Source organism: Scyliorhinus torazame, chromosome 16, assembly GCF_047496885.1.
Source record: "Scyliorhinus torazame isolate Kashiwa2021f chromosome 16, sScyTor2.1, whole genome shotgun sequence".
NCBI lineage: Eukaryota > Metazoa > Chordata > Chondrichthyes > Carcharhiniformes > Scyliorhinidae > Scyliorhinus > Scyliorhinus torazame.
In genome coordinates this window covers 3,491,700-3,518,068 of record NC_092722.1, presented here as the reverse complement: position 1 = coordinate 3,518,068, position 26,369 = coordinate 3,491,700, and the positions used below count along the sequence as shown (strand labels likewise).

General features: G+C 52.8%; 1 protein-coding gene across 9 annotated transcripts in view; it reads left to right on the top strand.

Annotated features, from left to right (window-relative positions):
* LOC140392522 (polyhomeotic-like protein 2) overlaps nucleotides 1-26,369 on the top strand; it is a 289,127-nt gene that overhangs the window by 189,176 nt on the left and 73,582 nt on the right. The gene's annotated exons all lie outside the window — the stretch shown is intronic.

The window sequence follows — 26,369 nt, the reverse complement described above, 5'->3', positions numbered from 1 at the left end:
TGATAAGCTGGAGCTGCTTCAAGCACGCTATCCCCACACACCCTCATTCCAGCCAGGAAGCTGGCACCAAGGAGAGCGGCCAGATGTTTGCGGGCGCAGACCTGGAGATCCTGCTGGATGCTGTGGAGGAGAGGCGGGACACCCTGTTCCCCGGGAAGGAGGCTGCCACCTGCCGACATCAACCAGGTCTGGGCAGAGGTGGCAGAGGCCGTGAGCGCCATGGGCCCCGCCACGAGGACCGGACAGCAGGGCAGAAAGAAGCTGCATGACCACCTCGGGGCCGCCTGGGTGAGTCACCAGCTCCATGCCCCTGACACTACCCCTCCCCCACCCACAGGATGTCCTCACCCCACCCGCAGCGGTCCGCTCACACCCCACCCTGCACCACATGCCAACACCCATACTGCCTACCTTGGCCTAGTGCCCTGCACACACAGGCCACTAGCTGCCTATCCCCTGCGTCACCCATGTTCGAGTGAGTCTCACTGTGCATTATCTGTCCCGTGCCCACCCATGCCCCCCTCCCCAAAGGAGATGGCGGCCCACAACCGCCGGAAGTGGGAGAGCCGGAATGGGGCCCGGCGGACCTGTGGCCCCTCAGCGTTGTAGAGCAGAGGGCGATGGACTTGGTTGGCAGGGTGGGGAGTGGGCTGTCGCAGAGGCGGAAGTCGACATGGGGAAAGAAAGTGAGCCCCCAATGAGTTGTGATGTCCTTATGGCACGGGTGACAGCCCTCTTCCCACTCACCACTCCGATCAGCGATCGCACCATGTGTCTCGTCTTGGGTCCTGCAGGATCACCTCCAGGGATGGAGGGGGGTGGGTGTGTTGGGGTCGGGGGGGGCATAGAGGGGGGTTGGGAGTGTTGGGGTCGGGGGGATGGATGGGGGGGTGGGAGTGTTGGGGTCGGGGGGGGTGGGAGTGTTGGGGTCGGGGGGGGTGGGAGTGTTGGGGTCGGAGGGGGTGGGAGTGTTGGGGTCGGGGGGGGTGGGAGTGTTGGGGTCGGGGGGGGTGGGAGTGTTGGGGTCGGGGGGGGTGGGAGTGTTGGGGTCGGGGGGGGTGGGAGTGTTGGGGTCGGGGGGGTGGGAGTGTTGGGGTCGGGGGGGTGGGAGTGTTGGGGTCGGGGGGGATGGACGGGGGGGTGGGACTGTTGGGGTCGGTGGGGTGGGAGTGTTGGGGTCGGGGGGGATGGACAGGGGGGTGGGATTGTTGGGGTCTGGGAGGATGGAGGGGGGTGGGAGTGTTGGTCGGGGGGGGTGGGAGTGTTGGGGCCGGGGGGGGTGGGAGTGTTGGGGTCGGAGGGGGTGGGAGTGTTGGGGTCGGAGGGGGTGGGAGTGTTGGGGTCCGGCGGGGGTGGGAGTGTTGGGGTCGGGGGGGTGGGAGTGTTGGGGTCGGGGGGGTGGGAATGTTGGGTCGGGGGGGTGGGAGTTTTGGGGCCGGGAAGGGTGGGAGTGTTGGGGTCCGGCGGGGGTGAGGGTGTTAGTGTCGGGGGGGTGGGAGTGTTGGGGTCGGAGGGGGGGGGGGAGTTTTGGGGCCGGGAAGGGTGAGGGTGTTGGGGTCCGGCGGGGGTGAGGGTGTTGGTGTCGGGGGGGTGGGAGTGTTGGGGTCGGTGGGGGTGGGAGTGTTGGGGTCGGGGGGGGGGTGAGAGTGTTGGGGTCGGGGGGGGTGGGAGTGTTGGGGTCGGGGGGGTGAGAGTGTTGGGGTCGGGGGGGTGGGAGTGTTGGGGTCCGGGGGGGGTGGGAGTGTTGGGGTCCGGCGGGGGTGGGAGTGTTGGGGTCGGGGGGGTGGGAGTGTTGGGGTCCGGGGGGGGGGTGAGAGTGTTTGGGCCGGGGGGGGGGGGGGTGGGAGTGTTGGGGTCCGGGGGGGGGGTGAGAGCGTTGGGGCCGGGGGGGGGGGGGGGGTGGGAGCGTTGGGGTTGGGGGGGATGAAGGGCAGAAAGGGTGGCATAACGGAGAGAGCCCCGCTGCTACGTGATGTTGCGGAGGATGCAGCAGGCCACCTCGATGTGAGACCCTCCGATATTGGCAGAGGCCGTGAGCGCCATGGGCCCCACCACGAGCACCGGACAGCAGGGCAGAAAGAAGCTGCACGACCACCTCGGGGCCGCCTGGGTGAGTCACCTACTCCATGCCCCTGACAATACCCCTCCCCCACCCACAGGATGTCCTCACCCCACCTGCAGCGGTCCGCTCACACCCCACCCTGCACCACATGCCAACACCCATACTGCCTACCTTGGCCTAGTGCCCTGCACACACAGGCCACTAGCTGCCTATCCCCTGCGTCACCCATGTTCGAGTGTGTCTCACTGTGCATTATCTGTCCCGTGCCCACCCATGCCCCCCTCCCCAAAGGAGAAGGCGGCCCACAACCGCCGGGAGTGGGAGAAGCCGGGATGGGGCCCGGCGGACCTGTGGCCCCTCACCGTTGAGGAGCAGAGGGCGATGGACTTGGTTGGCAGGGTGGGGAGTGGGCTGTCGCAGAGACTGAAGTCGACATGGGGAAAGAAAGTGAGCCCCCAATGAGTTGTGATGTCCTTATGGCACGGGTGACAGCCCTCTTCCAACTCACCACTCCGATCAGCGATCGCACCATGCGTCTCGTCTTGGGTCCTGCAGGATCACCTCCAGGGATGGAGGGGGGTGGGTGTGTTGGGGTCGGGGGGGCTGGGAGTGTTGGGGTCGGGGGAGATGGACAGGGGGGGGGAGGGAGTGTTGGGGTCGGGGGGGGATGGAGGGGCTTGGGAGTGTTGGGGTCGGGGGGGCTGGGAGTGTTGGGGTCGGGGGGCTGGGAATTTTGGGGTGGTGGGAGTGTTGGGGTCGGGGGGGGGTGGGAGTGTTGGGGTCGGGGGGGGTGGGAGTGTTGGGGTCGGGGGGCTGGGAATTTTGGGGTGGTGGGAGTGTTGGGGTCGGGGGGGGTGGGAGTGTTGGGGTCGGGGGGGGGTGGGAGTGTTGGGGTCGGGGGGGTTGGGAGTGTTGGGGTCGGGGGGGGTGTGAGTGTTGGGGTCGGGGGGGGGGGTGAGTGTTGGGATCCGGGGGGGGGGGTGAGAGTGTTGGGGTCGGGGGGGGTGAGAGTGTTGGGGTCGGGGGGGGGTGAGAAAGTGTTGGGGTCGGGGGGGGGGTGAGAAAGTGTTGGGGTCCGGGGGGGTGGGAGTGTTGGGGCCGGGGGGGGTGGGAGTGTTGGGGTCGGGGGGGTGGGAGTGTTGGGGTCGGGGGGGTGGGAGTGTTGGGGTCAGGGGGGGTGGGAGTGTTGGGGTCCGGGGGGGGTGAGAGCGTTGGGGTCGGGGGGGTGGGAGTGTTGGGGTCGGGGGGGTGGGAGTGTTGGGGTCGGGGGGGTGGGAGTGTTGGGGTCAGGGGGGTTGGGAGTGTTGGGGTCGGGGGGGTGGGAGTGTTGGGGTCGGGGGGGTGGGAGTGTTGGGGTCCGGGGGGGGTGAGAGCGTTGGGGTCGGGGCGTGGGAGTGTTGGGGTCGGGGGTGGTGAGAGTGTTGGGGTCGGGGGGGTGGGAGTGTTGGGGCCGGGGGGGGGGGTGGGAGCGTTGGGGTCGGGGGGGTTAGGAGTGTTGGGGTCAGGGGGGTGGGAGTGTTGGGGTCTGGGGGGGGTGAGAGTGTTGGGGTTGGGGGGGATGAAGGGCAGAAAGGGTGGCATAACGGAGAGAGCCCCGCTGCTACGTGATGTTGCGGAGGATGCAGCAGGCCACCTCGATGTGAGACCCTCCGATATTGGAGGGCCCCACCTGGGCGTTCTGGCACCCGAACCACACCTTCAGGGCATTGAAACTCTGCTCGATGACGTTGCTGGTTGGGCATCATTATAACCGTTCTCCACATCAGCCTGGGGCCTCCGGATAGGCGTCAGCAGCAACGACTGCAGTGAGTAACCCTGTTACCCAAGAGTCGATCACTCAAGGCGGCACCTGGCACAGTGGTTCGATCCCGGCCCTGGGTCACTGTCCGTGTGGAGTTTGCTCATTCTCCCCGTGTTTGCGTGGGTTTCGACCCCACAACCCAAAGATATGCAGGGCAGGTGGATTGGCCACACTAAATTGCCCCTTAATTTAAAAAAAAAAAGAATTGGGTACTCTAAATTTATATATTTTTTAAAAAGAGCAGGGGCGAAATTCTCCCCCAACGGCGCGATGTCCGCCGACTGGCGCCAAAAACGGCGCCAATCAGACGGGCATCGCGCCGGCCCAAAGGTGTGGAATGCTCCGCATCTTTGGGGGCCGAGCCCCAACATTGAGGGGCTAGGCCGGAGCCGGAGGGATTTCCGCCCCGCCAGCTGGCGCGGAAATGCGGCGCATGCGCGGGAGCGTCAGCGGCCGCCGACAGTTTCCCACGCATGCGCAGTGGGAAAGAGTGCCCCCACGGCACAGGCCCGCCCGCGGATCGGTGGGCCCCGATCGCGGGCCAGGCCACCGTGGGGGCACCCCCGGGGTCAGATCGCCCCGCGCCCCCCCAGGCCCCCGGAGCCCGCCCACGCCGCCTGGTCCCGCCGGTAAATACCAGGTTTGATTTACGCCGGCGGGACAGGCAATTTCTGGGCGGGACTTCGGCCCATCCGGGCCGGAGAATTGAGCGGGGGTTCCCGCCAACCGGCACGGCCCGATTCCCGCCCCCGCCCAATCTCCGGTACCGGAGACTTCGGCGGGGGCGGGATTCACGGCGGCCAACGGCCATTCTCCGACCCGGCGGGGTGTCGGAGAATGACACCCCTGATCCCTCACTAAGGGAGTGCCTGAAAGGTGTCGAGCATTGTTGAATGTGCCAGGACAAATGCGTCGGGCACGCTGCCTGGATATCGGGCGCAGTCGTTCATGGTGTGCACCCAGTGGTCACACACCAACTGCACGTTCATCAAGTGGAGTGTGTGCGTGCGCATCCCTTCCGAGGGTGGTGAGCTGCCTTCCTGAGCCGCTCCAGTCCTTCACGTGTAGGTACACCCACACTGCTGTTAGGGAGGGGTTTCCATGATGTTGCCCCAGTGACCGTGCAGGAGCGGCGATGTATTTCCCAGTGTACATGTGTATAGAGTATGATTGTGCGTATTGGGTGTATATTGTGTAGATGTGTATATGTATTTTCACCCTGAAGTGGGAATTTGCCTTTGATGATACACGATGTCCAGGCCAAGAAACTGTTACATTTATCCTCTGGTCTGCCTTGAGTTTGCTGAATATTGCGTATGGACAGGACACGGCTTTTCTCTGACATTGCTGATCCAATACTCCGTTTGAGCGTTGACACAGAGGGAGGATTCGGTTGACATACTGAGGGGATTAGTGTTGCCCGTCAACCTCAATAATTTAGTGTTTGTCAAAACTTTCATCAGGGAGAGGGTAAAAATCGAGAGCTCAGAAACATGCGATTTAAGAATGATCCATTTGGAACGCATCCATGTCGAACTATTTTCAGCCAGAAATGACTTTATTGGGGTGAAATCATGATTTACAAATCTAAATGCCGTTGGAGCTTTTCCGCAGGCTTGTATTGAACTTGAACGTTGGAACCTCTTTGTGAGGTTAAAAAAGCGTATTAGCTTGGCATCAGCCAGTCAGTATTCAAAATGCAGTTAGGAGGTATCCGAGCTGTCATTGAGCAGTGAGCCAGACTCTGCTTCCGAAACCTAAAAGCTTCTTGACTGAATATTACAACAACAAATTCGACCTTTCAGGAAGGCGTGGGTGCGGGCTGAAACTTCAGGTGGCAATAAGTGGTTTGTGTTCAGGCCTGGATTCAATTTAACCTGGGTTGTAAGTGATCCTTGTCACAGCGATGGGGGCGGTAATTGAGAAAAGAGACAAGTGGGGTCACACCAGCTGCCATAGCTTCGATCTGGTGTCTCGCAGGATGGAACAGTAATGCATCATCTTAGACAGCTGAATCCGATTTCCACTAGGAGAGACAGTCAAGAACTAGAAAAATATATTAAGAGGTATGATGATAAGATGGATTTGGCTAAGGATCAGATTACACACGAGAGGTTTCTGCACAGAGGAGAAAGTACCAGCTAATTGCCTTGAGGTTATATTTCTGTGTGATAATGAGCGACAAGCTATCTTCAAAATCTGCTCCATGTGGCAATAACAATGGATTAAGTCTCTGTTCCCTGCTCTTTAGAAAAGTGGTCAAAGACTTTAATTTAGTTATGGTGTCATTGCGTTTGGAAATAAGTGGAGGAAAGGCAGGACGATCAGTCAGCCTACAACCTTCAGACCTACCCTCGAACACCCAGCATCGTTACCAGGAGCCGTACGTTTGTTTAGCAGAGTTTTTAGTTTGAGAAATTGCACTCCCGTGACCACCCTCCTGCCCCCCACCTCTGTATTGATGTGATGAAGTGTCCAATACCCACCTCTATCGATAAATGCTGTATGCAGTGGGCGGGTCTGAAATGAGATGACTAACTTGTTCAATCGCAGATCCTGCTCCGGAAAATCAGTGCAAAGGACTGTTGACTGCATTGATTTGACTCTTAATTTTCGATAGGTTTATAATTCGACAAGCAAATGTGAGATGTTGATTAAACAATCTTAACTAATGACTTGATGACTGACTGCGGGTAAAGAAGATCTTTACTTTCTAAATTAATAAAGAACTGTAATCCTAGAATCGTTACCTTCTGCTACCAAGTGTTAATTGAAACCCATTAACTAAATTTTACAGAGGATTTAGTAGTTATCAGGTTGTAAAATTACTCGATACTGAAATGATCATAACATTATTATCTGAAGTTTAAGACACAGAAAGAAATATTTACCTCGGCCAATTCTGTAATAATCCAGAGTGTGTTTGTAACGTGGCCCGACAGGTTGATTATCAACCAACAAATCGTTCCGATGTGCCTGATCGCACACGGAGAAACTGTATACCTGTGTTTGGGAAAGATCCGATTCTGAAATTCCATCTTTAAAATTTATTCAGATATCTGGGGCGGGATTCTCCCGAATCCCCGCGATGACCCAACGCCGGCGTGAAAAGCGGCGCGGACTCCAGCGGCAGGCCAACCGGAAGTTGCGGAATCCTCCGCACTTCCGGGGGCTAGGCCAGCGGCGGAGGGGTTGGCACCGCACCAGCCGGCGAGTTAGCGCCTGCGCAGACTGGCCGGTGTATTCATGCGCAGGGGGTTCGCTTCTCCGTGCCAGCCATGGCAGAGCCCGACAGAGGCCGGAGCGGAAGGAAGGAGTGCCTCCATGGCACCGGCCCGCCCGCAGATTGGTGGGCCCCAATCGCGGGCCAGGCCACCGTGCGGTTCCCCCCCCCCCCCCCCCCTCCCTAGGGCCGGACCCCCCGTGCCCCGCACCAGCTGCCCTACCAGCCGGGGGGGGAGAGGGGGGCGCTGCCAACAGCCCCCGGCCAGCGCGGCGTGATCCCCGCCCGAAAACCGGTGCCGGAGAATACGGCAGCCGGCGGCGGGGCGGGATTCACGCCGCCTCCTGGTGATTCCCCGACCTGGCGGGAGGGCGGAGAATCCCGCCCCTGAAATCCAGGGAATTAGCTGGAATAATAATCCATTATTTCTATCGCCACCTGCAGTTATTTAACCTTTTGATAGTTTGTTTCATCTGTACAAAATCTATGTTCTCAATTAAAATATTTCTGCCTGAATATTAGAATTTATATATTATTAGCTTGCTGGATATTTGGGTCGCATAGTGGTTAGCACTGCTGCTTCACAACACCAGGGTCCCAGGTTCGATACCCGGCTTGGGTCTCTGCCTGTGCGGAGTCTGCACGTTCTCCCAGTTGCTCCGGTTTCCTCCCACAAGTACTGAAGGTTTCCTCCCACAAGTCCCGAAAGACGTGCTTGTTAGGTGAATTGGACATTCTGAATTCTCCCTCGGTGTACCCTAACAGGCGCCGGAATGTAGCGACTAGGGGATTTTCACAGTAACTTCATTGCAGCATTAATGTAAGCCTACTTGTGACACTAAAGATTATAATTATTTATTCCAAAGATGACCCTAACACAATGGAGCCTGAAATAACTAACAAAGTAGAAAGTCATTATCTTGCTGATTATCCATCAGAATGCTTTTTATTCCAGGTTTAAATTCTTGTGCGATGCAGCATGTCATTGCTCTGATCCACCTCCTGTGAGATATCAATCAGCTGCTTAGCACCTTTAGCATTACATGATGTATGCTTTCTACAGCACTTGTCCTCTGCTGCTTGGGATTCTGTACCATGTTTACAAGACTCCAACCTGGGGACTGGTGATTATCTGGGGAGGGAGTGACATTGATGGAAATTCCACTGTGATGGTTGCACAATATTTACACAAACTGTTCGCTCGTGCAACAAGCACTGGGTTGCTTACAGAAGCTGGAAGCTGATGGCTGGTTGGAAGGTTTAGCTGTGAACTTGGAGTGTCAGATTTTGAAAAATTACTGTATACGGTGAATTTAAAAAAAATAAAATAAAAAAAAATTTTTTTTAAATTATATCCATCTTTGAGTTGGAATTATTCACAAGAGTCTCCATACTTGCCTTTACGTTTCAGGTTGCAGGTCAGTAACTAGCTTTCTGTGCATCTTAACACTGTGTTGCATCTATAATGAAAGGTGACAGTTAGGAATAGTAAACAAGCCCTGAAGTCTAGACCAGTTTTTTTGAACTTTTTTTCCCGGGACCCACTTTTACCAACGGGCCGACCTTCAGAACCCAAGCTGGCCGACCTTGGCGAGCCACGCCACCCGAACTTCGGGACACTTTGCTTACCTTTACTGCGACAAGTGAGCCTCCTTGGTCCTCACGATCTCACTTGCTTCGTAATTCAATGTTGCATTTCTGCTAAGGCGTCAGCTGATGATTTAAGTTCTCGCTGCATCCTTTGAACAAAATCAAAAGGCTTGTCCTGAAATCCACCATTCTTAATCTTCAAACGCCTTTGAAGTTTGTAAACTTACATTTGCCCGTACTTCCCGGCACATCACACACATGGGCTTTGCATCCTTATTTACATTCGCACAATTATAAAGCCATACCTCAAGAAATCATCTTTATACTGCTTTGTTCCTGATTTCAGCTTCTTAATGGGTTGTTCATCAGAGGCCCTGAAGCTCACACCAGCACCGCTTTGACCTGCCGCGGACTCTCCTGGGCAGCTCTCTCCAGCAGATTCAGTTGTGAGATCCTGGCCTGACTCTGGCCCTCTCGACCTTATTACAAAATTATCCATCTTCAGTTCTTCACACAATCCAGTTGCTTGCTTGCTGGTAGCTACAAGATGGAAGAATCTCTGCTCCGTGATTTCACGCCCAAAGCACAGACTGAGATGTCAGGATACATGCCGGGTGTGTGACCTGCTCTCTGCCGCCCCTTCTGGCAGGAAGACCACGGTTTTAAAAAGTAAATTTGGTCCTGGGACACTGTGCCGAGTCCTGGGACACTGTGCCGAGTCCTGGGACACTGTGCCGAGTCCTGGGACACTGTGCCGAGTCCTGGGACACTGTGCCGAGTCCTGGGACACTGTGCCGAGTCCTGGGACACTGTGCCGAGTCCTGGGACACTGTGCCGAGTCCTGGGACACTGTGCCGAGTCCTGGGACACTGTGCCGAGTCCTGGGACACTGCCGAGTCCTGGGACACTGTGCCGAGTCCTGGGACACTGTGCCGAGTCCTGGGACACTGTGCCGAGTCCTGGGACACTGTGCCGAGTCCTGGGACACTGTGCCGAGTCCTGGGACACTGTGCCGAGTCCTGGGACACTGCGCCGAGTCCTGGGACACTGCGCCGAGTCCTGGGACACTGTGCTGACTTTGGGAGGAGACGATAATGGGGCAGCGCGCTGACGGCAGGAAGCGGAAGTTTGTCCAACTGGTCTGCAGGCCAACGCACTTCCGGATCCGCCTGAGGGGGCATGGGACGGCTGGCATTATCAGTCTAAACGCCCGTCGCAGCTGGCATTTTTAACAGCCAGTCGCGGCCGTTGGACGCTTCTCCTGCATTCGGGAATGCTGTGACGGACCGATCCGCAACCCTCCCAACCCCACCCACTCACTCCCCTTACTTGTGGGTCACGACCCTGAGTTTGAAAAACCCTGGTCTGGACTGTAGCAGAGGTGCTATATGTAAGAATACAGTCACTGTGTTAGTGTGTGGGCTATGATACTGCCCGTTGTCATTTCATGAATTAATTTTGGACAAGGATGAAACTGAGATTTAAGACTACAAAAATTTACCAGCTTCTTAAAGCCAACATTGTGACAGTTGACTTGGCAAAATTGAGTGGGGAATATTTACAAAGCACAAACGTGCGATTAAAAGCCACAGCGTGAAGATTTTGGACGAGAAGAACATATTTATAACCAAACCTTTTCTGAATAAGGTGAACATAATAACTAATATCCCCAATCTGATGGGGGTTTTTGTCTTGTTCATAGCTGCTGCAACGTGAGATATTTAAGCCTGTTGGTCAGGCATTTTAAATTATTTCAAATTCTCAGAGAATCATAGAATTTACAGTGCAGAAGGAGGCTATTTGGCCCATCGAGTCAGCACCAGCTCTTGGAAAGAGCACCCTGCTTAAGGCCACACCTCCACTCTATCCCCATAACCCAGTAACCCCACAACCTTTTTGGATACTATTCATTACGACCAACCCACCCAACCTGCACATCTTTGGACTGTGGGAGGAAACCGGAGCACCCGGAGGAAACCCACGCAGACACGGGGAGGATGTGCAGACTCCGCACAGACAGTGACCCAGCGGGGAATCGAACCCTGGAGCTGTGAAGCAACAGTACTAACCACTATGCTACCGTGCCACAAACTCGAATATTAGTAGAGCCCTTCCAATCAATACTCATTACTATGCTTACCTCATGAAAATGTTCCAATTCTGTTCAGTTGTAAATTTGTTTTATTATGAATATGACATTTGATCCAATAAGGTGTCATGATATGCAAACATGCAACCAATGAACACTCAGAATGGGACACAACCAATGGGCAGTCAGGACACTCAGAGGTGGCATCACCACAAGGGGGCATGAGGTAAACACTATAAAAGGGATGAGGCACTCACACCCTGCCTCTTTCCACAGACAGACATCTGGATAGTCAGACAGGATGGATCAGCAGCATCCCACCCCAGCACGTGGCTTAGAGCAAGCTGCTACAGTTAGACTGAGTTACTGCAGTTAGATTAGCAGAGAGTCGAACTCGTTTGAGAACTGTGCTAATAGTTCAATAAACACATTGAACTCCCTTCAGAGCCTACAGCATCCTTTAGTTCAGACTGCATCACGTAGCAGCCCGTGTTATCCGAAGCAGCATAACACAACATAAGATACATGCCCCAAACAAAGATTTTATGGGAAAAGATATGACCGAGCTGAGGTGAGGCGGTTGCAGCATATTTTTTAAAGTTCTCCGCCATATTTTCAAATGCCTCTGGTTGCTTATCTCGGTAATCTCCTCAAACCCTACGATACGTTGAAATATCTGCGCCTCCTTCAATTCTAATCTTTGGGGTATCCCCAGTTTTAATTGCCCCGCTCTTGGCTGCACCTTCAGGTACCAGCCTCCCCGTACCAGCCTCCCCGAACAGGTGCCGGAATGTGGCGACTAGGGGCTTTTCACCGTAACTTCATTGAAGCCGACTCGTGACAATAAGTGATTTTCATTCCAGGTGTCTCAATTCTAAATTCTAGAAATAATGCCTCAAACTCCCACCTCTCTCCCTGCCTGTAAAGATGTTTGTTAAAGTTTACCTCACCTGTCCAAATACCACCCCGTGTGGCCTGGTGTCTGTTCACTCTTGTGTAAAATACCGTGGGCTGTTTTACTACATAAAAGGTGCAATATGGGTCGCGTGGTTAGCACTGGCCAATCCACCTACCCTGCACATCTTTGGGTTGTGGGGGTGAGACCCACGCAGACACGGGGAGAATGTGCAAACTCCACACGGATAGTGACCCGGGGCCGGGATTGAACCTGGGACCTCGGAGTATTGGGACAGCAGTGCTAACCACTGTGCTACCGTGCCGCCCTGTGTTTACCCCACCTTGCAGCTGAAAACTCTTTTAAAGATTTTTTTTGTATGTTGCCACCATGTTTTCATTCTAGTTTGATTTAAGCACATCATTTGCATTCTGTTGCAAAATATTTTTAAGTATGGCATTTGTCAACTGCTTCTGCGCAGTGATACACGAAGACTGATCGGCAGGACAAGACGAAGTCGGCAGTTATTTTCAGTAAGCTGTTTAAATCATCAAAGCAAAATAGTGTGAATGCTGCAAATCTGTAGTAGAAACAGGAAATACTCAACAGATCGGGTAACACCTGTAGCGAATCAGAACCTTTCATCAGAACTCCTGGTGAAATCACTTTTCATTCACTATAAAGTGTGAGGTGATTCATTTTGGAAGGAATAACAGGAAGACAGAGTACTGGGCTAATGGTAAGATTCTAGGCAGTGTGGATGAGCAGAGAGATCTCGGTGTCCATGTACATAGATCCCTGAAAGTTGCCACCCAGGTTGAGAGAGTTGTTAAGAAGGCGTACGGTGTGTTAGCTTTTATTGGTAGAGGGATTGAGTTTCGGAGCCATGAGGTCATGTTGCATCTGTACAAAACTCTGGTGCGGCCGCATTTGGAGTATTGTGTGCAATTCTGGTCGCTGCATTATAGGAAGGATGTGGAAGCATTGGAAAGGGTGCAGAGGAGATTTACCAGAATGTTGCCTGGTATGGAGGGAAGATCTTATGAGGAAAGGCTGAGGGACTTGAGGCTGTTTTCGTTAGAGAGAAGAAGGTTAAGAGGTGACTTAATTGAGGCATACAAGATGATCAGAGGATTGGATAGGGTGGACAGTGAGAGCCTTTTTCCTCGGATGGTGCTGTCTAGCACGAGGGGACATAGCTTTAAATTGAGGGGAGATAGATATAGGACAGATGTCAGAGGTAGGTTCTTTAGTCAGAGTAGTAAGGGCGTGGAATGCCCTGCCTGCAACAGTAGTGGACTCACCAACACTAAGGGCATTTAAATGATCATTGGATAAACATATGGATGATAATGGAATAGTGTAGATGGGCTTTAGAGTGGTTTCACAGGTCGGCGCAACATCGAGGGCCGAAGGGCCTGTACTGTGCTGCAATGTTCGATGTTCTATGAGGTGTAGGTGCATCCACTGTGCTGTTGGGGAGGGAGGATTCTGTCCCAGCGACAGTGAAGGAACGCCGATATATTTCCAAGTCAGGATAGTGAGTGACTTGGAGGGGAACCTCCAGGTGGTGGGGTTCCCAAGTGTCTGCTTGTCCTTCTAGATGGTAGTGGTCGAAGGTTTGGAAGGTGCTGTCTAAGGAACCTTGGTGAGTTACTGCAGTGCATCTTGTAGATGGCACACATGGCTGCCACTGTTCGTCGGTGGTGATGGAAGGAGTGAATGTTTGTGGAAGGGGTGCTAATCAACCGGGCTGCTTTGTCCTGGATGGTGTCAAGCAAATTGATAATAATAATAATTGCTTATTGTCACAAGTAGGCTTCAATGACGTTACTGTCAAAAGCCCCTAGTCGCCAGTATTGTTGGAGCTGCACTCATCCAGGCAAGTGGGGAGTATTCCATTACACTCCTGACTTGTGCCTTGTAGATGGACATTCTGTAATGTCATTGAAAACATTTCCATTGCAATTGAATTAAATTACTTTCAAATTGAACAAATGTGCAAAACCGTTGGGCTGGATTCTCTGTTGCCTGACGCCGATATCGTAATCGCCGATCGGCCGGCGAATGGGCCAAGACACCCAAATCGGGGCAGGCGCCGGCGAGCGAACGTTGCGTTTTACGGCAGAAAAGCTGGCGCAAAAAGGTCACCGATTTCCCGTTTTGCTGGGGACTAGCAGGACGGCAGTGTAGAGCACCCGGCTCGAGCTGCCGATATGACCCGGAGAATTGCCGGGTCCGTGGCCATGCACGTGCACGACGGCGGCTTGCAGCGGCCGCGCTGTGCTTCGTGACGGAAGTCGCTCACGGACCCAGCCTGAGAATAGTATCCCCCCCCCCCTTCGGCCGTCTCGCGCACCCTGGACCAGCCCCCACAGTGCCCCAGACCCGAATAATAACCCGCCCCCGCCCACGGATTAGCCCTCTCCCGACTGTGGCGACGTTGACGGAGTCCGCAGTCGCCACGCTGACTTCCCGACGGGTGAAACCATGAGAGCACACGCCGTCAGGAACTCGCTGGTCGGAGTCGGAGCATTGTGGGTCAGGCCTCAGGCAATGTCCGTATCGACTCGCAGAGTACGCTGCGTTGGAGGGGGCGGAGAATCGCAAAAGCGGCCCCCCCCTGATTTCGTCGGAAACTTTTATACTCCGGCTGTTTGCCAAATGCGATTTTGACATTGGCGAGCGGAGATTCCAGCCCAGGATGTTTGTTAAGACGATGTTGCTACTGCAGCACTGACCGCTGCCACTCCAATACAGCAGCACTGACCGCTGCCACTCCAATACTGCAGCACTGACCACTGCCACTCCAGTACTGCAGCACTGACCGCTGCCACTCCAATACAGCAGCACTGACCACTGCCACTCCAGTACTGCAGCACTGACCGCTGCCACTCCAGTACTGCAGCACTGACCGCTGCCACTCCAATACAGCAGCACTGACCGCTGCCACTCCGATACTGCAGCCCTGACCGCTGCCACTCCAATACAGCAGCACTGACCACTGCCACTCCAGTACTGCAGCACTGACCGCTGCCACTCCAGCCCCTGCAGCACTGACCGCTGCCACTCCAATACAGCAGCACTGACCACTGCCACTCCAGTACTGCAGCCCTGACCTCTGCCACTCCAATACTGCGGCACTGACCGCTGCCACTCCAATACAGCAGCACTGACCGCTGCCACTCCAATACTGCGGCACTGACCGCTGCCACTCCAATACAGCAGCACTGACCACTGCCACTCCAGCCCCTGCAGCACTGACCGCTGCCACTCCAGCCCCTGCAGCACTGACCGCTGCCACTCCAATACAGCGGCACTGACCGCTGCCACTCCAATACTGCGGCACTGACCGCTGCCACTCCAATACTGTGGCACAGACCGCTGCCGCTCCAATACTGCAGCAATGACCGCTGCCACTCCAATACTGCGGCACTGACCGCTGCCACTCCAATACTGCAGCACTGACCGCTGCCACTCCAATACAGCGGCACTGACCGCTGCCACTCCAATACTGCAGCACTGACCGCTGCCACTCCAATACAGCAGCACTGACCGCTGCCACTCCAATACTGCGGCACTGACCGCTGCCACTCCAATACAGCGGCACTGACCGCTGCCACTCCAATACTGCAGCACTGACCGCTGCCACTCCAATACAGCAGCACTGACCGCTGCCACTCCAATACTGCAGCACTGACCGCTGCCACTCTAATACTGTAGCACTGACCGCTGCCACTCCAATACAGCAGCACTGACCGCTGCCACTCCAATACTGCAGCACTGACCGCTGCCACTCCAATACAGCAGCACTGACCGCTGCCACTCCAATACTGCAGCACTGACCGCTGCCACTCCAATACAGCGGCACTGACCGCTGCCACTCCAATACTGCAGCACTGACCGCTGCCACTCCAATACAGCAGCACTGACCGCTGCCACTCCAATACTGCAGCACTGACCGCTGCCACTCCAATACTGCAGAACTGACCGCTGCCACTCCAATACAGCAGCACTGACCGCTGCCACTCCAATACAGCAGCACTGACCACTGCCACTCCAGTACTGCAGCACTGACCGCTGCCACTCCAATACTGCGGCACTGACCGCTGCCACTCCAATAGAGCAGCACTGACCACTGCCACTCCAGTACTGCAGCACTGACCGCTGCCACTCCAGCCCCTGCAGCACTGACCGCTGCCACTCCAATACTGCGGCACTGACCGCTGCCACTCCAATACTGCGGCACTGACCGCTGCCACTCCAATACTGCGGCACTGACCGCTGCCACTCCAATACTGCAGCACTGACCGCTGCCACTCCAATACTGCAGCACTGACCGCTGCCACTCCGATACTGCGGCACTGACCGCTGCCACTCCAATACAGCGGCACTGACCGCTGCCACTCCAATACAGCGGCACTGACCGCTGCCACTCCAATACTGCAGCACTGACCGCTGCCACTCCAATACTGTAGCACTGACCGCTGCCACTCCAATACTGTAGCACTGACCGCTGCCACTCCAATACTGTAGCACTGACCGCTGCCACTCCAATACTGCAGCACTGACCGCTGCCACTCCAATACAGCAGCACTGACCACTGCCACTCCAGTACTGCGGCACTGACCGCTGCCACTCCAATACTGCGGCACTGACCGCTGCCACTCCAATAGAGCAGCACTGACCACTGCCACTCCAGTACTGCAGCACTGACCGCTGCCACTCCAGCCCCTGCAGCACTGACCGCTGCCACTCCAATACTGCGGCACTGACCGCTGCCACTCCAATACTGCGGCACTGACCACTGCCACTCCAATACTGCGGCACTGACCGCTGCCACTCCAATACTGCAGCACTGACCGCTGCCACTCCGATACTGCGGCACTGACCGCTGCCACTCCAATACTGCAGCACTGACCGCTGCCACTCCGATACCGCAGCACTGACCGCTGCCACTCCGATATTGCAGCAGTGACCGCTGCCTCTCCAATACTGCAGCAGTGACCACTGCCACTCCAACACCGCAGCACTGACCGCTGCCACTCCGATACTGCGGCAGTGACCGCTGCCTCTCCAATACTGCAGCAGTGACCGCTGCCACTCCAATACTGCAGCAGTGACCGCTGTCACTCCAGCCCCTGCGGCACTGACCGCTGCCACTCCAATACTGCGGCACTGACCGCTGCCACTCCAATACTGCGGCACTGACCGCTGCCACTCCAATACTGCAGCAGTGACCGCTACCACTCCAATGCTGCAGCACTGACCGCTGCCATTCCGATACTGCAGCACTGACCGCTGCCACTCCGATACTGCGGCAGTGACCGCTGCCTCTCCAATACTGCAGCAGTGACCGCTGCCACTCCAATACTGCAGCAGTGACCGCTGTCACTCCAGCCCCTGCGGCACTGACCGCTGCCACTCCAATACTGCGGCACTGACCGCTGCCACTCCAATACTGCGGCACTGACCGCTGCCACTCCAATACTGCAGCAGTGACCGCTACCACTCCAATGCTGCAGCACTGACCGCTGCCATTCCGATACTGCAGCACTGACCGCTGCCACTCCAATACTGCAGCAGTGACCGCTGCCACTCCAATACTGCAGCAGTGACCGCTGCCGCTCCAATACAGCAACTTGTACCAAGCAGTTAGTGCACAGATCTCCCACATTACAATCCAGATTTATTAAGTGAATTGAATTTTAAGTGTCTGAGCTGTCACTGTGGGATTTCTATTTGCCTCTCTGGATATGTGCAAATCTGCAGGTTACTATTTCAGTAACTGTGACTGGATTTCCTGCTCCGCTGGATTCACAAGCAGCAGTTTGTCTGCGGCTGAGACACTCAGTGAGTTGGGACATTTGAAGAGGGAATCTGTGTCAGTTGTAATCTTCTTCCTCACTCATTATTGATTCCGTCCTCTGAGGGCAGTGATTCACAGGGAATTGAAACCCTTGCAGAAGCCAAAGTGAAGAGGTATCTGTTAGCAAGTACGACAAAATCTCATTACCTTTTCGATCAGGGCAGCAACACTAAATACAGCTGCAGTCACGTTTCCCTAGTATATGCATGAGCAGCTTTTTAATATTATTTTCAATAACGTTTCTGGTGCTATTTGATTTTAAAAAAAATTTAAAAATTTAGAGTCCCCAATTCATTTTTTCCAATTAAGGGGCAATTTAGCGTGCTCAATCCACCTACCCTGCACATCTTTGGGTTGTGGGGGCGAAACCCACGCAGACACGGGGAGAATGTGCAAACTCCACACGGACAGTGACCCAGAGCCGGGATTGAACCTGGGACCTTGGTGCCGTGAGACTGCAGTGCTAACCACTGTGCCACCATGCTGCCGTCTGGTGCAATTTGATGACCATAAATGCAATTGCAGCACAAAAATTGTGTTTTGAAAATACGACGTGGGAGTTAATGATGGGATTAATCAGAGATATTGCAGTTAACCATTCTTCACAAACATGTCCCTGTGACAATCTCCTGTAAATTCTGATTAGGAACATTACTGAGGGTTTTGAATGGAGAGTTCACCTGAGAAAGGAGCAGCGCTCCAAAAGCTAGTGATTCGAAACCAACCTGTTGGACTTTAACCTGGTGTTGTGAGACTTCTTCCTGTTATAAGTTGGTTCATGGGTTTATTACATTGCATGACACAGCAGAAACCATCAACAAAAGTAACACATTCAACAGTGAGAAATCTGATGTTAGATATGAATATAAATCGAGGTAGGTTCACTGCACTCCAAACAGTTTGTGAAATTCTCTCGGAACCTCCTTTCCCCAAAACGCACGGAAAAGAAAGAAACCTCCGTGCATAAAACAGTTTAAAATTGTCCTTTCTGAGCACTTTTTCAGACTGTGTTTTTAATCTAGCTTTCCTACAGGTTTTCAACCCCCAAATATGTAGCACCCTGACCTCTGGTCAGAACTCCGAGATTGGCGATTATAATTCCGGCTAACACTGGAGTGCAGTATTGAGGGGAGTGCTGCCTTGCCTGAGATACTAACTTTCAAATGAGACATTTAACTGAATCCTCGCCTACCTTCGAGGATTGGTGTGCAAGATGCAAAGGTTCAGTTTGAATAAGGGCAGATGTTGTGCTGGACAAAATAATTCCTGAACCAACATCACCAAAACCCATTTCTGATTATTATGTCACTGGTATTTCCTTGCTGTGCGTGAATTGGCTCTCGTGTGGAGTATGTTACAGCCCTGTCTATTTCCTGGGTCGGGGATATCCTGAGGTGATGAACGGGGCCGCGTGAAAAAATGCCAATGCCCTGGCTGTGGCTGGAGCTTAAACCAAAAAAACCAAGTCGTAATATGCCTGGTACTAAATATTTGGGCCCTAAAGGAGGTTGGAGGTGGGGCCAGCTGATGATTAGGCTGAGGAAGAGATTTGTTCCAGGTGAGTTTAGAAGGCTGACCAAGATTTGCCAGTCGAACCGGCTAGGGGTTCCGATCAGTGGTCGGCTGGAGTGTCGGCACTCCTGGGTCTGAGAGAGGGGTACAGCAAAGGACCACCCTATAGGGGGGGCTCCTGCCCCAAGCCTCCTGAAGCTGTGCTGCTTTTTCTGAAGTGGTTGAGGGGGCACCATCTTATCACCCCCACCCCCATCCCTCTTCCAGTTCATTATCTTTCACTGTAGCTTTGAGAAACTGCCCAATTTTCTTAACTCCACAGGGAACGTGTCTCCTTGCTGAAGGGCGCAATGCGTGTGGAAATCTTAACATCATCGATTTCCCCCCAGAGCTAGCTTCCTGAGTCGCAACAAACCCAGCTCCCGTTTCGTGTCATCTTGGTGAAAATTGCAGCCCCTAGTCTCCACGTGCTGAGAGACTCCGTATTTCCAAATAGGATGTCCCTCCTCCATGTGGATAACTGCCGTCTGCCTCATTGAACTAATTCTAACAAGGGGATTCCAGCAGTGGGAACAGGTACAAGGAAGTCTTTTTTTTTTAAAGATGGGTTTTCTACCATCAGCGAGTACGCAGTGATCTCTGGGACCAGACATCACTGCAGTTGTGATCAATATGTTGCTGGGCAGGTGGACCAAAGGCTGCCGCTTCCTGAGCAGCAAGCAATGCGACCTTTGCAAGTGAGGGTCAAAGCAGGAACAGCCGCTGTCAATTGTGTGTAACGCAAGGTCATTATTCCTGAAAAAACCAATTGCAGCTTTATTCCTCGGAGATTTTGAGTGGACAGGTCGGAATGACATAGAGATGGAGCTCATTTGTCGTTGTAAGCTTCCACAGTGACAGCTCAGCAGATTAATGGGGAGTGCGCAGGTATAACACACAACAGTTTCTGTATGGTCGGCATTCCTCGGGTTGCTTTCTTGTGGAGAGGGAATGCTATTCGGGAATGCTCGTAAACTGCCTCTTAATTTTGCTTTTATCTCTGTTCGACCATAAAAATATTTCCTCGCTTTACCCTCCAGTCCTGTGCTGAATTTGCAATTTGCTGTCATGTTTAGGCTGTGTAGCTGATCCCTGTATCCCAGGGTTAGGGAAGCAGGAAGATTATCCACGTTTCTCCACTCTGGATTTCCATGCTGTGATTGCTTAAAACACTCCATTGCCGTTGGCATTGCTGCCATTGCGCGTTCAAATATCCTCCCAGATCGCTGCCTATGGCCATTGGAGGGTACTGGCATTAGGATGGGTATTGGAGGATGGTGCCTCCATGGGCAACTGAGTAAGAGATTATAGTGTTTGTGATGACGGTCTCTTTAAGAGTAAGAGATAATATAATTTTTATTGTCAACAGTAGGCTTACATTAACACTGCAATGAAGTTACTGTGAAAAGCCCCTAGTCGCCACATTACGGTGCATGTTCGGATACACAGGGAGAATTCAGAATGTCCAATTCACCTAACGGCACGTCTTTCGGGACTTGTGGGTGGAAACCGGAGAACCCGGAGGAAACCTTAGTGTTTGTGATGCCTGTCTCTTTAAGAGTAGGAGATTGTAGTGTTTGAAATGCCTGTCTCTGTAAGAAGAGGAGATTGTAGTGTTTGTGATGCCTGTCTCTGTAAGAAGAGGAGATTGTAGTGTTTGTGATGCCTGTCTCTTTACGATAGTACAGCTGAAAAGGGTCACCTGATTTGGAGGACCAATGGGATGCGAGAGTGAGTGCTATCTTGGGGAGAGTATATCTGGGGCTGAATTACATAGAACATACAGTGCAGAAGGAGGCCATTCGGCCCATTGAGTCTGCACCGACCCACTTAAGCCCTCACTTCCACCCTATCCCCGTAACCCAATACCCCCCCTAACCGTTTTGGACACTAAGGGCAATTTAGCATGGCCAATCCACCTAACCTGCACGTCTTTGGACTGTGGGAGGAAACCGGAGCACCCGGAGGAAACCCACGCACACACTGGGAGAACGTGCAGCCTCCACACAGACAGTGTCCCAGTGGGGAATCGAACCTGGGACCCTTCATCATAGAATTTACAGTGCAGAAGGAGGCCATTCGGCCCATTGAGTCTGCACCGGCTCTTGGAAAGAGCACCTTACCCAAGGTCAACACCTTCACCTTATCCCCATAACCCAGTAACCCCACCCAATACTAAAGGCAATTTTGGACACTAAGGACAATTTAACACGGCCAATCCACCTAACCTGCACATCTTTGGACTGTGGGAGGAAACCGGAGCACCCGGAGGAGACCCACGCAGACACGGGGAGGATGTGCAGACTCCGCACAGACAGTGACCCAAGCCGGAATCGAACCTGGGACCCTGACGCTGTGAAGCCACAGTGCTAGCCACTTGTGATACCGTGCTGCCCCACTTCGTGACGCTGGAAACTAGACTTCCGATTGGGCGGAAAATCGCACGACATGGAAAAAATCTGTTTTGCGTCCGGCACCGATTCTTCTGGCCCCTCACTGGCGGCCAAATTGAGGTGCTGGTGGATCCACGCAAAACCATCATTTAAAAATCATTCGCAGCTTGGACACTTCATGCTCCGAGATCGAATGCAATCTCGGCAGATGTTTCGATGCGAAGCCCGCCCATTGTGGGCAGGATCACTTGGCAAACTGCGTATTAGAGCGAGCAGCAAGTCTCCCTTTAATATGCTGTTCCCTGGTGTAGCCAAGGTGTTGGGATCTGTCCCCTTCCCTCTGAGACCTCGGTGAGCGGGTTCAGTACTGGTCTCCACCAGACGGGGCAGCGCTCATGGGGGGTCTTCCAGGGAATTGGAGGCCCCAGGTGCATGCCCTCTGGGCTGGGTGGTACCCTGGCACTGGTGTTACCTGGGCACCCTGGTGCTGCCAAGGTGCCCAGGTGGCACTGCCAGCTGTCAGGGGCACTGGCAGAGTGCCAGGCTGGTGCTGCCAAGCTGGCATTTTTGCACGGCGGTGATTGGACGAGGGGTGCCCTGTGTGGGTGTGGGGTGGTGAGGGAGAAAAGCTGTTGAAATCCTCCACCAGCAAAAAAAAAAAAGCGAAGTTAAACATTTAAAAAAGGGTCCAAAAAGGAGGAGCTGTAGTTCCCGACAAAATTCCAAAAGTGCGGGAAAAGCGGAGACAGAGAGAAACGGCAGCTGTGGCAATGTTTAATTTAAAAGTTGGCCAGCTTAAAGCAGTAATGTATTTAAAGTTGTACAACATTTAATGCGCAACCACAAGAAAGAACAAAGGGCAAAGGACTGGAAAATCAGAGAAGATGCAAGATAGAGGGCAACTCTAAAGAGGGACTTTGTAAGCAACTGATGACCTCCAAAGCAGACAATGAAGACCTCAATGAAGGGACAACGTTTGAGCTCAGGAAGTAAGAATCCCTCGAGGAAGAGGCATTGCCAGGCTCCGAGTAGGCAGTGAAAGACTGTCCAGTGGAGGGCACCCTCTGTTGGGCCCCAGAGGAAGGCACCAAACGACCTTAAAATAAATAAGGAGCTGAAAACAAGCAAAACTCATTTGTGTCCCATCCTTTTATGTTGTAATAAGAAACTCATTGAGATTTTTAGCAATAAATGACAAGCAAACAATAAAGCTGTAATCGGTCAAACAGTAAGGTGAGCCATAGCAGAAGTAGTAGTAAGAGTGAAGAAAACGAGAATTGGATAAACTGCACCGAGAACTAAAGCAAACAGAAAATGAGTGAAATGTTTGTGACCCTGATGTAAATGAGAAGCGACCCAGCGATATCAAAGCTAAGAAAAAAAACACAAGCACAATGAAAATGGGGAAGTCGCTGGGAAATCGGCTGGGTGACTGGTTGGCACAGTGGTTAGCGCTGCTGCCTCATAGCGCCAGGGTCCCGGGATCAGTTTCGGCCACTGGTGACTGTGTGGAGTCTGCACGTTCTCTCCGTGACTGCGTGGGTTTCCTCTGGGTGCTCCGGTTTCCTCCCACAGTCCAAAGATGTGCAAGTTGGGTGGATTGGCAATGCTAAATTGCCTTTTGGTGTCCGGAGATGTGCAGGTTACGTTATGAGGATAGGGTGCGGTGGACGGGATAGTGGACATGGGTAGAGTGCTCATTCAAAGAATTAGTGTAGACATGATGGGCCGAATGGCCTCCTTCTGCACTTAATCACACCACCCTAAGAAATCGGGAAATCTACAGGGGTTTGCAGAAGGAACTGGAGTTACAGCATGAAAATGCCTCGGGTCACTGACTGTGTGGAGTTTGTATGTTCTTCCCGTGTCTGCGTGGGTTTCCAGGTTTCCTCCCACAGGCCAAAGACGTGCAGGTTAGGTGAATTGGCCATGATCAATTGCCCTTAGTGACCAAAAGGTTAGGTGGGCTTACTGGGATAGCATGGGAACTCTTTCAGAGGGTGGGTGCAGACTTGATGGGCCGAATGGCCTCCTTCTGCACTGTAGGGATTCTATGTGAATAAAGGATAAAAAGAGTTGAGGGAAAAAACACCAGCTGAATTCAGCAACAGAATTTACAGCCGGCAACTCGAAGAGCCAGGGAATCCCCACGTACTGGATACTGTCGGTTTTGTGATGGGTGAGGGAGCTCCTCATTTGAGAGTGAAATGCACCAAAGATTTGATCCGTGGCACTTATGTACGACATCCTGTACCATTGAGTCACCGTACTGTTGAAGCAGAAGTCAGAGTAGAGCTATCATTTATCAGAGCCATTATTGGGAATTCTGTACAGATCCAATTAAATGATCGAACTACCAGTTGTGTCGAATACACAAATGAACTGGAAAAATTGGCATTCTGCAAAGAGGCAGAAACTGTCTGGTGTTTGAAGATGCTGAGGAAGACTGAGCAATGGACAAACCCGAAGAGAGAACACAACTGTTGGAACGACGGGTGGCATGGTAGCACAGTGGTTAGCACTGTTGCTTCACAGTGCCAGGATCCCAGGCTCGATTCCCAGCTTGGGTCACTGTCTGTGCGCAATCTGCATGTTCTCCCCGTCTCTGCGTGGGTTTCCTCCGGGTGCTCCGGTTTCCTCCCACAAGTCCCAAAAGATGTGCTGTTAGGTGAATTGGACATTCTGAATTCTCCCTCAGTGTACCCGAACAGGTGCCGGAGTGTGGAGACTAAGGGATTTTCACAGTAACTTCATTGCAGTGTTAATGTAAGCTTACTTGTGACAATAATAAAGATTATTATAAGTTAGCGATTCAGGAGAATTGTCTAATAGTCAATTTCAAACCGGGTTGCGACCTGCGGGTGGTTCACAGGTGGATTTTAGGAGGGTCACGGGACCATGCATCGTGGCATTCCCGACTGTGGAAAGTAGTGCACAGCGGTTTTTTAAAATGCTGGCCACGACCAGAATGCCAGCCAGTCCAGGAGAAGGAACTTTATGACACAAATGAAGTTCCAGAAACAATACCGTGACCACTCCTGCACAGGTGACAGACCCAGTTTGTGAATCAGCTGTCAAGGCAACTGCGTTGTATTATGATGATGGTACCTGCTTGCATTGGAGAGTGACACTGCAGAGTAAAGTATGCAGTCTGTGGTCAGGGCACGGTCTGGGACAGAACACGCAGAGCAGCAGTCTGTGTGGAAGAATCCCATACAAGACTGTCTTTGGAACTCTGCATAGTTGGAAGCCGACTGGAGGTGTTATGTTAAATGCAAGCTTCAAGATCTCATCATTGAACAATCGCTACAACAATTTACAAATGTCTAACTTGTGTGTGCATAACGTTTATTTTGAACATGTTTGAGTAAGTTAAAGGGGGAGGAATGTACTGTTTGTGGTGATGTCTCATCAAGACGGTCCAGACAAAGAGGGTCACCTGACTTGAGGGACTAATGGGACTATCACATTGTGAATGGTCCCTAGTTTTCAGTTCTGCCGAAGGTAACTCCACGGCCAGTTCCCCGGTGGCGGGATGGGCGAGCCACACACACTGGCTGGACTTGGGCAAGACCAGAAGATCCTGCCAGCAGCCAATGGGGAGCTGCCTATAAACACTCCGTGAGGGGGCTGGGAAATCACAGCCAATGTATTTGAAAAATTTACATTTAAATATTTTTGTGCAATATTTAACAATCAACCCCCACCACCTGACAACCCCCAGTTTGATTCAGTTTTTATCCCCCGTGTGCTGATCTCAATCTCGTTTTCCGTGTCTTTACTTTCGGACAGAGCGAGTCATTGTTCTGACACTCACTCTGGGCAAATGTTTTGTTCCTTTACCACTCCCATTGCCTTTTGTTCCAGGTCGCCTTGGTATTGTAATCCCTCCCGCCGTATCCCAGACCTTCCATATTCTTCACCTCCCCGTCCTTCCTTCCAACGGCATAAAGCCCAACACATTTCCACCTTCCTGAAATTCCGAGCAAGTTGTATTCTGACTCGAGGGGCAGCACGGTGGCTCAGTGGTTAGCATTGTTGCCTCACGGCTCCGAGGTTCGATCCCCGCTCTGGGTCACTGTCCGTGTGGAGTTTGCACATTCTCCCCGTGTCTGCGTGGGTTTCTCTCCCCGTGTCTGTGTGGGTTTCACTCCCACAACCCAAAGATGTGCAGGTTAGGTGGATTGGCCACGCTAAATTGCCCCTTAATTGGAAAAAAATAATTGGGTACACTAAATTTATTATTTTTTAAAAAGTTATATTCTGACTCAAAACTCTTCTGTTCTTATTTCCCAATATTTTGCTTTTATTTCCCAATAATCTCGATGTTCAGGATTTTCACGAAGACGGCCTCGATCAAACGCACCTTGAACAGGGAAGCCAGAGTACCTCTAGGCAGATTGATCGTGATGTTTGTTTCCTTCCCAGAAAGCTGTCATTCGGATTTTTCTTTTAAAAATCGTATCAATTTCTCAGCTATTGCATCTTTTATTGCAACAGTTATAATATCCTGACCGAAACAGGAATGGTTTTATCCCAACGTGATTTTGATTGCTGCAGGGTTTAGAAAGTGCCAAGCCGCAGACTCAGCAGCTAACCTCTGGGGTAAACGCGAAATCATTCCAATTCAATGGTCATTTTAATAATTATTTTGGAAGAGCTGTGTTTCGAAATGGGTTGGGAGGGGCAGCACAGCAAATAAAAACTACTGTTCCAGAAGGTTCAAATTTCCACCTCTGCGTGGAATGCCGATGATGATTTATCCTACCTCAGGAGATTAGTTAATCCATTGGCATATGTCCACAAACAAGGCAGATGAGATTGGCGGAATAAGTCTGTTCCTTTGTGCCAGTCCTGTTTGACGTTATAAACACTGTGCCAGCTGCATCGTGTCTT